The sequence below is a fragment of the Schistocerca piceifrons genome, chromosome X, assembly GCF_021461385.2.
Source record: "Schistocerca piceifrons isolate TAMUIC-IGC-003096 chromosome X, iqSchPice1.1, whole genome shotgun sequence".
NCBI lineage: Eukaryota > Metazoa > Arthropoda > Insecta > Orthoptera > Acrididae > Schistocerca > Schistocerca piceifrons.
In genome coordinates, this window is record NC_060149.1 from 517,364,785 (window position 1) to 517,377,573 (window position 12,789).

The following is a 12,789-nucleotide window of genomic DNA, read 5'->3' on the forward strand; positions in this document are numbered from 1 at the left end:
ACTTATGCAGTCTACCAGTAACACAACTAATGGTGAAGTAACTTCCTGGTCATTCATTAATCCACCGCGAACTGACTACAACATGGTTACCAGGCTTTACAATATGCTGGCAACGATAGATAACAGCAAGAAATCACATTTACTAATCCAGTCCTATTCCTACCACAGCTGCATGGGCTACTGACAACATCACATTTAAAAACTAAGCACTTTTTAACCACTATTTATGGGAACGTATTTTACATAAAAGCTCACTTAACAACTGCAAATAACTCCACCATATAAACACGAGGTTAGTGGAGTTATATTTTCTGCTTTAGAAAAATGGGCAGGAAATTCTGGGGAGATATAGCCTGTCTGTAAAGCGAAAAGCGATAGGTTCATTGTGGAGGAAGTCGCCTTTTCCGGAAGAACGTTACAACTGCCATACAGGATAACTAAGAATCAGTTTCCCTCTAGCATCGTAGAACAGTCTGCAGAGATTTACGTAGATTCTGTCCATATGCGTTTCTTGTGCTGATAGTTTTACTAATTCATATCTGTAGTCCATGTAGTGTTTGTTAATGCACTTCGTGGGAAATAAACTCCCCACGTCATTTCTGCACACTGTGTTGCCAGTGATTCATAAGGAGAGCCGCGAAAGGGTCCGCATAACTTTGTGAAATAGCCTGCAGTTGCTTTTTGTGACGTAGTGCGGCGGGGAGAATGGGGAACTGCCTGCTCGCTCTTCATTTTGCAGATGTATGAGGGAGGAAAATGCATGACTACAATCTGGTGACTTACCCTCCTTCACGCTTCTAACCTCCACCCTCGTCTTTCCAATCTGTTACACCCCCCGAATAAATTTATCCCTTATATGGCTATATTGCACATACACGTGGTACAAACATTTAATATTTGTTATTAATCCATGATTTTTTAACAATATACATTAATTTTATACCATTAAAACGTTATTTTTAACAATTTGCGATTTTTCCATTCCCAGGAATGAGGAAACTATTAGTCCTAGAGAAAAAAGAATACATCCTTTTATGTAGGAAATTTAATTTAGTTTAATTTTGTACTGGGAAACTTTTTCGTTAGAAGCCGCAGCTTTCGAGACATTCAACAAAAACATCAAAGGGAGACATTTTCTCGTCACTCCGCCGCCTCCCACCCCACCTCCACGCTCACACCGCATCGGCCAAATTTTTTTTTATGTTCCTCATGAATTTTTAATATGTTTCACATGACACGCCCTCTATCTTCCCGAAGATTGTACAGAAATTTGCAACTACGCGTTTTTTCCCCAGGATAAGAAGGTTGCTTGCGGGATCTAGATGTAGATGTAGATGCTGAAGGATTGTAAAGGGTGTTTCAAAAAGATACATGCTATTCCAAGTATATTCTTCATAAATGAAGAACGATACTTGGATGAATTTCAACTACGTATAGGACGAAAGGGTTTTTATTTTCAAAAAGAACCCTCTGATTGTATTAGGATGTATCTTTTACATGCATGCATATACAAGGTTGAGATACTTTTTGCCATTACGTTTAGGATAAATGTTTACATTTATATTTCACCAATGTTCATTGTGCCCTCCACCGGACACGCGACAAATATCCAGACCGTAGTCAGACTCGATCTATACTTCTGCGCGCACGTCTAGAGTTTTTTCTTCCACTGCTGCTGTTATGTGGTGTCGCAATTAGTCCAGAGTGGTTTAAAACGGGGTCACATAGACGGAGTCTTTCACAAACCCCCACAAAAAATGAAACATAAAATCACATACTGTGATACCAGGCGACGCTGGAGGCCAATGGTCCACTTGGAGACCTGTACGGTCATTCAGGTGGAGCCATCGTTGAGGCAGCTCCATTTGAAGCAATGCTCTTACATGTAGCTGCTAGTGTGGCGCTTCTCCGTCCTGCTGAGAAACAAAATTTCTGTCCAGTTCTCTCAATCATGGAAAGAGCCATAATGAACGATCGACGATGCTCTAGGTAGACACCTACTGGCAACCACAAGAACCGGCACCAGCAACTTACAACTGGTAACATGGTAAACATTTCGATGCCTGAGTTGAAATCCATCACAAGTTTCTATCTCTATTCGTGTAAAATGCATTGGCTTGTGAAATCAGATTTTTACGTCCCTGGGCTGGACGGTAGTCTGTATTGCACGCAGATAATTGACGATTCTGTAGCTGATTTGGTAGTGAACGTTTATGTCAGCCTCACCACAGAACAGAAAAGTTCCACGTGAGGAATGATATTAAAAATGATCGCCCTTTATCTTGTATGAATGTAGCAAACCAAGGGTGTGTTATTACCTGGGTCGCGACTCGCTCGTGATGTACTCAGTGCTACAGAACTACACCATAGAAGTGGGTCGTGACTATGTCGTGACGTAGCGGAGCGTTGCAGCGTGTTGCAGAATCGGCAGAAACTCAAACAGATGGGACGCTGTAGGCGACCGGCTCGAATGACGTGGAGCGGAGCTGCGACAGCTACTGGCTGCTAGACGTCGCACTGTGGCTTCAGCCTGGGCCTCCACTGGGGCCTTACTCGTCCGACTGACAGGTTATCCGTGTGGTCGTACGACTACCACTGTAGACGAGTATCATCCGACACACGGCTGGCAACCAGTAATTCGCGAGACAACTGGACTGAAGAGTTACGTGATCAGACAATTTCCAGTGTCAAAGGAAACTACTTTCGACAAGTGTCTTTCTAAGATTCGACAAGTGTCTTTCTAAGATTCGACAAGTGGTAGACTATGCCTTTGGAATAATAGCTCGTAGATGCAGATTGTGGCAGACAAGTACTGAAATTGAAATGCCTGATAATGCTGACATACTCAAATGTACACACATCAAAAAAATTTTTGCGTCAGTCCGTTTCCGAGAACTCCTGAAGGCAGACGTTAGTTACATGGAGTGAATATACGGTTGCAGGCGTTCTCAGTTTGAGAGGTGGCAGAAGCCCCCTCTCATATTTCAATCTTACTCTGAGTAATTCGATTTTCCTCTCTAATTGCATGAAGTGAAAAGTTGCTATTCCTTCACACGCGGACTTCCCATGCAGCGTCTCTCGTCACCCGGGTGACAGGCGGGCTCGTCTGATCTTGAAAGGGCTAAGTAGACGGGTGTGAAGGAGTCGAGTGAATGCTTTCCAGACGCCAACATTGTCATAAAGCGGCGGAGACACGCCCGCAGGGGCCTGAAGGAGCGGCTGGGCTAGAGATTCCGTTACTTCGCAGAAACTTAGCGAAAACACTTTCTGGTGGGCTACCAGCGAGGCGTGGGAATGACTTGTGTTCCGAGGCAGTATGGGCGGGCAAATTCCCGCGTTTTCTGCAAAATCGTAACTGTGATTGGCTTGCTCAGGGCATAGATCCGTGACGTAGCAAAATCGGCGCAGAAATTGGCGCCAAGAATCTCCATTGGTCGAATGGTAGTGCTTCGGCAATAGAGTGGAATTCTCCACCGGTTTTCGAGTTGCTGATTGGAATGTTTAACCACAGTCACTGTTGTGGGGGCGGGAATGTTCTGTGTTCGGCTTGTACGGGTGCTCTTGAGAGAGTCGGCTCTCGTCTTTCGGTCGGAGTAGGTTACAAGACTGAGCTCTCGCTTCTCTGGACAGCCTGCCTTCCGTTGGCTGTCTAATATACTTTTATTTGATTGTAACTGTTTAACGAAGTTGCTGAAGTTTCGACTTCAACGTAACTTTCCGAGTACAGTTGGCAATTGAGCGTTCTGCGTACAGGCGGCCTATGTTGTCTATCTTGGGCAGTTTTGGCTAAAGTTGACTGTATCGGAGTTACTGTGTGACTTCACTTGTTAAAATCAATCACTGTACCGTCAGTGATTGTGTGGCGAGCCTTCTTCGTCTTCCTCTGAGGCGCATTTGGATTGATAGGAAGTCTTTAGTCTGGACCAACCAGATCAGGATAATTTGTTTCGGGCTATACTCGCGACATTATCATCACCACGACGGGACGTCGAAGCAACCAGCCATCGCTTCCGGTACGCCAGATCGTGTCCTTGCAGTTAAGAAGACAGCTTGGTAATGTATGTCTGCAGCACTGGCAGACTAGGGAATTTGCACTGTGATAATCAGAGCTCAGCAGAGCGCGCCTGTTCGTCTTTTCTAACTTTGTTCTGTCTTGGGTGTTCATTGTCTGAGTTATCACTACCGTAGCAGCAATTAATGTTGAGTTGCAAGGAATTGGCTCCACATACCACTTCGTCATAAATGTCACAATTTAGTTTATGGACAACTTCACCTTCACAGCATTTATTTGAGTATCCAGTTTGATCCAATTTGATGTATTGTAAACGTTTCATGTCTTTTGTTTATGATTTTGAGTTTATTCATAATAAATCAAATTGGTATTTTGGACAGAACTTTCATTCTGTTAATCGGTAGAGCAACCCTTCCATTTCTCACTACGTTACTGAAACTTTCCTTTATTTAATTAATGTCTATCAAATTAAATTATTGCAGGTGTCAAACTCTTTTCTACTCCACTTGCAGGGTCGATTACAGTCAGTTCGCGTTTCTTCTTAATCCATGTGCAACAGCAAAAGTAGGAGTTAGAAAAGGGGGGGGGGGGCTTAGAGCATCATTTCCATATGAAGATTCGAGAAGAATTTAGTGTTAAATACACTGCTAGCCCCGGCACCTCGCAAGTTTTGATTTTAAATAGTTTGTAGGATTTTTAGACAATCTTATAGAATGTACACTGTACGTCACATATTCAATAAATCTGATCTCACAATATTATGTGTTTTCTACGTTATGATTAGCGTTTCCACTTAGTTTACACACTGATGTCCTCTCCAGCTTTGAACCGTGGCTTCCTCTAAGTCACGGTGGTGACCTCTCGTGTCGCGCATATTCGACAGTGACCTATTCTCATTCACAACACTTATAAGCATCTCCACGTCGACAGTTGGTAATTAAATGCGAAACACACACGGACTCTAGAAACAACAGGGGCATGCTTGCACCCGCTACGTCCAACTACGACCAATCCCATTTTTTTTATATGAATGCGTGGTATCTGTTTTTTTCTGGCGTGTCCGAACGAACGGTCACCACGCATTCATATAGCTGATTCGCCTCGATGGGCAATGACTCCACCACCTTCAGTGTGGATGCACAATTATTTTCGCCCTCCTGCGGGAATATCGAGGTAGCAATCATGGAGGACATTGACGGGCACTGCAGGTAGCTGCCGTTAGGAGGGTCGGCTGCGAGGCGTACCGAGATAGTCTGCGTAGTTGAGATAAACACTATGTACGGGTGGTGAAGTGGTTAACGCAACTACATTAGTAAGCAGGAGCTTCCAAGTTAGAATCCCAATCCGGAACACATTTTCACACATCACCGGTGATTCCGCATAAAGTCCCGAAGGAGGTGGCATCAATAATTAATTCCCTTCCCGTTCTTTTCTTCCTTCTCCACCTTCAATTTACAATCCCATTTCGCTGGTATCCGATCTCTTTCGGTCGTGGAGAGTGGACACGTGGCAGAGCGGCTACATGTCTGAGATAAGTCAGCCGCATGCCAACTAGTTGGACGCTCAACTTTAGTATACTGCCGCGTAGGGATATCCGCAGCCTCTTGATAACCACGTAACTGATGGCAACGGCGCCGTTGTTACTGTTGTTGGCCGTTGTTGCCGACGATGGTAGCGAACCTTGGTGGTGTCTACTACTGATGAGCCTGTAACCAGAACGTTTACTGCCAGCACCAAATACACCGAAGAGCCAAAGAAACCGGTATACCTGTCTAATACCGTGTAGGGCCCCCGCGAGCACGCAGAAGTGCCGCAACACGACGTGGCATGGTCTCGACTAATGTCTGAAGTAGTGCTGGAGGGAATTGATACCATACATCCTGCAGAGCTGTCCATAAATCTGTAAGAGTATGAAGGGTGGAGATCTCTTGTGAACAGCACTTTGCAAGGCATCCCAGATATGCTTAACAATGTTCATGTATGGGGAGTTTGATAGCCAGAGGAAGTGTTTAATTTCAGAAGACTGCTCCTGGAGCCACTCTGTATTAATTCTGGGCGTGTGAGTGTCGCATTGTCCTGCTAGAATTGCCCGAGTCTGTCGGAATGACACAACGGACACGACTGGATGCAGGTGATCAGACAGGATGCTTACGTGCGTATTACCTGTCAGAGTCGTATCTAGACGTATCAGCGGCCCCACACCATTTCAAATGGACACGTCCCACACTATTACAGAGCCTCCACCAGATTGAACAGTCCCCTGCTGACATGGAGGGTCCATGGAGTCATGCAGTTGTCCCAACACCCATACACGGTCACCCACTCGATACAATTTGGAACGAGACTCGTCCGACCAGGCAACATGTTTCCATTCATCAACAGTCCAATGTCGGTGTTGACGTGCCTAGGCGAGGCGTAAAACTTTGTGTCTTGCAGTCATCAAGGGTACACGAGCGGGCCTTCGGCTCCGAAAGCCTATATCGATGAATCGATGATATTGCGTTGAATGGTTTGCACGCTGACACTTGTTGATGGCCCAGCACTGAAATCTGCAGCAATCTGCGGAACGGTTGCACTTATGTCATGCTGAACGATTCTCATCATTCGTCGTTGGTATCGTTCTTGCAGGATCTTTTTCTGGCCGCAACAGTGTCGGATATTTGATGTTTTACTGGATTCCTGACATTCACGGCACACTCGTGAAAAGGCCGTAAGGGAAAATCCCCACTTCACCGCTACCTCGGAGACGATGTGTCCCATCGCTCGTGCGCCGACTATAATACCTCGCTGGAACACACTTAAGTGTTGATAAGCTGCTATTGTAGCAGCAGTAACCGATGTAACAACTGCGCCAAGGGCTTCTTGTCTTATATAGGCGTTACCGAACGCATCACCGTATTCTGGCTGTTTGCATATCTCTGTATTTGAATACGCATGCCTATACCAGTTTCCTTGGCGTTTCACGGTACAAAGACGGGATGATGCTCTTATACAGTGCAAGAAGTTGATTCACGGTATAACATCTGTAGCATCTCCTGTAGCCGACGCAAGTCCACGGAACTCTCGCGAAGTTAAGTGATTGATATTGCAATAAGAGCTAATTTAGTCAACATAACATTTTAGACTAGTGCATTTACTTCCTCGCTAGGCCACTTGTTGACAAACTGCCTATTGGCTTCTGTCTCGGGGTCTGCGGCCGACGTTCATCTAATGATTTTTCTGACGTTTCGCCAGCACGAGTGGCTGGCATTATTAAACCTTCACCCTCCATTGCCGGTGGTGAACTGGAGGTGAGCTCGCGGCCGCAGACTATATGTACCTGGCACGCCAACGTCCGAGGGCTTCTCCGCGGTCGTTTCCGGTGCGGTTCTCCTCTTGCTACCTGCGACGGTCGTTCACTGCAGTACGGGAAGTCAGGATCCGTTTACCTTAAGGCTTTCCTCTTTCTTGTTGAAACTATTCGCGTGTTTTTGGATTTCTACAGCTTCTCTGAACAAGCGCGTGTGATAGTGCTTCTCTACAGCCAGAACTTCCGTGTCGGCGAATTATATTACGTGGTCGGTCTCATTCAGTGCGTGCTCTGCCACGGCCGATTTCTCCACCTGCCCCAACCTGCAATGTCGCTTATGCTCTTTGATCCTGGTGTTAATTGATCGTCCAGTCATTCCGACATAAACATTTCCGCATGTGCATGGTATACGGTATATTCCCGACATTGCAAGTGGGTCTCTTTTCTCCTTCGCCGATCTAAGACACTCTTTGATCTTCCTTGTCGGTTTGAAAATCGTCTTTACGCCGTGTTTGTGCAATATACGGCCGATTCTGTCCGTCACTTTGGGAATGTATGGCAGGAAGGCCGTACCCGACATTTCTTTTTTTGGTTCTTACTTCGCCGAGTGTTTGGCTCTGTTACACTTCTAATGTAATTTGTGTTGTACCCATTGCTCCTCAGAACAGTTTACAGGTGTTGCATTTCTCGTTTGAGGTGTTGAGGCTCACATATTCGTCCTGCTCTCGTTACGAGCGTACTAATCATGCCTCTTTTCTGGCTCAGGTGGTGGTTTGACAGTTTGTACAGGTATCGGTCCGTGTGTGTCGGTTTCGATACACGCTGTGTCCCAGGTTTTCGCCGTCCCTTGTGACCAGCACATCTAGAAATGGCAGTTTCTTGTCCTTTTCTACTTCCATGGTAAATGTTATGTTGGCATGGAGGCTGTTCAAGTGTCTCAGGAATTCACCGAGCTGTTCTTCACCATGGCTCCACACCACGAAAGTATCATCGACGTACCTGTACCACACCTTAGGTTTGCAAGTCGCCGAATCCAGTGCCTGTGCTTCGAATTGTTCCATGAAGAAGTTGGCCACCACTGGACTGAGAGGATTTCCCATGGCGACGCCTTCCAGCTGTTCGTAGAAATCGCCATTCCACGTGAAATGGCTCGTGGTGAGACATGCGTGGGAGAGCTTTCTGATGTCTTGCGGGAAAATGGAACCGATGTGCTCCAGAGCGTCACTGAGTGGCACTTTCGTAAATAACGAAACAACATCAAAACTGACCAGGATGTCGTTTGGCGCAAGTTTCAGTTTCTTCAGCTTCTCAATGAAACGTCCTGAGTCCTTAATGTATGTGTCGGTCTTCCCCACGTGTGGCTGGAGCAGAGAGGCCAAGTGTTTTGCCAGTTTATACGATGGTGAGCCAGGAGCGCTAACGATCGGTCTCAGTGGAACGTTGTTCTTATGGATCTTGGGTAATCCATACAGCCGAGGTGGTAGGGCTTCTGTGCTGCGCAGGTTTCTCTGTATGTCCGCCGGCAGAGAAGACGCCTTGATTAATCGATTCGTAGAGGTACATATAGTCTGCGGCCGCGAGCTCGCCTCCAGTTCACCACTGGCAATGGAGGGTGAAGCTTTGACAATGCCAGCCACTCGTGCTGGCGAAACGTCAGAAAAATCATTAGATGAATGTCGGCCGAAGACCCCGAGACAGAAGCCAATAGGCAGTTTGTCAACAAGTGGCCACGAAAGCCTTAACAATTTTGTATTACGCCTCTATGGGGAGGAGATTTGCAGATTGTACCGACGCCTTGACCAACGACGGAAGAAGAAAGCGCGACTGGTGTCCTCTCTCGACTTTCTGTCACGGTGCCGATATGAATGTGCTACACCGAAGTTCTTGAGATGCAAGCGCCTATTCACCACCGCCCAAGCACATCGTATCTACGACAGAATGGAACGAGCTTTTCTTCGTGAGCGAATACATACAACACGGAGAGACCCGGCAAGAACGGATCAGGAACTTCTGGACATTTTCTATCAACTAAGTAGCAGAATGCATCGAGACGACTGGGACAAGATCGACAGCATCACCCACAGGAGCATGCAGAACGAACTCGAGCGCTGCACCGAGCGGCAAAAGAAAAAAGCTTGAAAAATGCCGGAGGCAGACCGACAAGGCGATTCCCGACATGTCACACACAGCGGTCAACCTCACTGAACGACAATTGACCGAAGAGGAAGTGTCTGTTTTTCAAAAAGGAGGGAATTTCGCTATCAGCCCGAGAACTATACCTATGGAGGACATCATTGCCAACACCGAAGCAGCAATTCGGACCCTTCCTTGGGAAAGGGCAGAGGAAATACGCACTGAAACAGCCAGGATACTGCGCCGAGCAAAACCACCAGCTAGCAACCTGAAGAAAGAAGAGGTACAAGACAATAAGAATCTCAACGCCGACAAGAGTATATTGGTACTGCCTGCCGATAAGGGGAATGCGACCGTCGGAATGAAGACCGAAGATTGTGAGCAAAAGATCCGAGACCTATTAGATCCGACGACGTACCGAAAACTAAGCGCAGATCCGACGCAGCGTATCACTCGGAATACGAATCGATTAATCAAGGCGTCTTCTCTGCCGGTGGACATACAGAGAAACCTGCGCAGCACAGAAGCCCTACCACCTCGGCTGTATGGATTACCCAAGATCCATAAGAACAACGTTCCACTGAGACCGATCGTTAGCGCTCCTGGCTCACCAACGCATAAACTGGCAAAACACTTGGCCTCTCTGCTCCAGCCACACGTGGGGAAGACCGACACATACATTAAGGACTCAGGACATTTCATTGAGAAGCTGAAGAAACTGAAACTTGCGCCAAACGACATCCTGGTCAGTTTTGATGTTGTTTCGTTATTTACGAAAGTGCCACTCAGTGACGCTCTGGAGCACATCGGTTCCATGTTCCCGCAAGACATCAGAAAGCTCTCCCACGCATGTCTCACCACGAGCCATTTCACGTGGAATGGCGATTTCTACGAACAGCTGGAAGGCGTCGCCATGGGAAATCCTCTCAGTCCAGTGGTGGCCAACTTCTTCGTGGAACAATTCGAAGCACAGGCACTGGACTCGGCGACTTGCAAACCTAAGGTGTGGTACAGGTACGTCGATGATACTTTCGTGGTGTGGAGCCATGGTGAAGAACAGCTCGGTGAATTCCTGAGACACTTGAACAGCCTCCATGCCAACATAACATTTACCATGGAAGTAGAAAAGGACAAGAAACTGCCATTTCTAGATGTGCTGGTCACAAGGGACGGCGAAAACCTGGGACACAGCGTGTATCGAAACCGACACACACGGACCGATACCTGCACAAACAGTCAAACCACCACCCGAGTCAGAAAAGAGGCATGATTAGTACGCTCGTAACGAGAGCAGGACGAATATGTGAGCCTCAACACCTCAAACGAGAAATGCAACACCTGTAAACTGTTCTGAGGAGCAATGGGTACAACACAAATTACATTAGAAGTGTAACAGAGCCAAACTCTCGGCGAAGTAAGGAACCAAAAAAAGAAATGTCGGGTACGGCCTTCCTGCCATACATTCCCAAAGTGACGGACAGAATCGGCCGTATATTGCGCAAACACGGCGTAAAGGCGATTTTCAAACCGACAAGGAAGATCAAAGAGTGTCTTAGATCGGCGAAGGAGAAAAGAGACCCACTTGCAATATCGGGAATATACCGTATACCATGCACATGCGGAAATGTTTATGTCGGAATGACTGGACGATCAATTAACACCAGGATCAAAGAGCATAAGCGACATTGCAGGTTGAGGCAGGTGGAGAAATCGGCCGTGGCAGAGCACGCACTGAATGAGACCGACCACGTAATATAATTCGCCGACACGGAAGTTCTGGCTGTAGAGAAGCACTATCACACGCGCTTGTTCAGAGAAGCTGTAGAAATCCAAAAAACACGCGAATAGTTTCAACAAGAAAGAGGAAAGCCTTAAGGTAAACGGATCCTGACTACCCGTACTGCAGCGAACGACCGTCGCAGGTAGCAAGAGGAGAACCGCACCGGAAATGACCGCGGAGAAGCCCTCGGACGTTGGCGCGCCAGGTACATATAGTCTGCGGCCGCGAGCTCGCCTCCAGTTCACCACCGGCAGTGGAGGGTGAAGCTTTGACAATGCCAGCCACTCGTGCTGGCGAAACGTCAGAAAAATCATTAGATGAACGTCGGTCGAAGAAGCCGAGACAGAAGCCAATAGGCAGTTTGTCAACAAGTGGCCACGAAAGCCTTAACAATTTTGTAAGAATGAGATTGATATACAGTACCCTGTCTGTCTGAACACCATGTAACTGTGGGGATGGAAAGTGTCAGTATAAACGAGTATAATTTAGCATCTTACACTTGCAGATCTAGCATTGATAAAGGAGTTGCCATTTACACAAAACAAGGGTATAAGGTCCCGATTAGGAAATTACGCTGTCTATCTGACAAAAAGAAAAAATTATTAATCTGTGGTGATTTCAGTGTAAACTTTCTAAGCAATTCTGATAGGAAAAGTGAAGTAGAAGTATTATTAATGACATATAACTTAGAATCCGTGATCAGCTTCCATACACGTATAGCTCAAGACAGTAACACTCTAATAGATAATGTGTTTGCACAGCAAGAGTATGTGAAACTAATATATTAATTGGGGAGCTGTATATAATGAGCCAAATGCTAATGATAAATGTAACATATTTATTGATAAATTTATATCCCTTTTTGAACACTGTTGCCCAAAAAAACTACTAAATGTAACACCAACCAGTTTTCAAAGAAACCTTGGATTACTACAGGCATTAAAGTGTCTTCAGAAAGAAGAAGAAAATTGTACGAGACAGCAAGAATTAGTAAAGACCCAGAAGTAATTTTACACTATAAAAATTATTGCAACATACTGAGAAAAATTGTCAGAAAATAAAAAAAATATGTATATTAGAGATGGAATTAACAACTGGGGCAATAAAATTAAATCAGTATGAAATGTTATTAGAACAGAGACAGGTAAAGTAACTACTGGGGTAGATAGCATTACTATTGAAGAGAATGATACCATCTTAACCAACAGTACTCAAGGAGCTAACGTATTTAACAACCATTTCTTAAGTGTAGGTGAAAAGCTGCTGAGAATAGTTCAAAAGAAAGAGCCAAGCAATACATGGAATAGTCAGTTTAGAGAAATCCTTGTCAGATTAATTTTCATCTAACAACTTCTTGTGAAGTAAGGAAAATCATTAAATCTTTGAAAAATAAATGTTCTGTTGGAGCAGATGACATCTATAACAAGATATTTAAACAATGTGGAGCAGTTACAGCTGATGTTCTGAGTCACATTTGCAATGCATCACTAACTGAAGTTATTTTCCCAGAGAGGTTAAAATATGCCATTGTCAGTCCTCTCTACAAAAAAGGGGACACCACAGATGTTAATAATT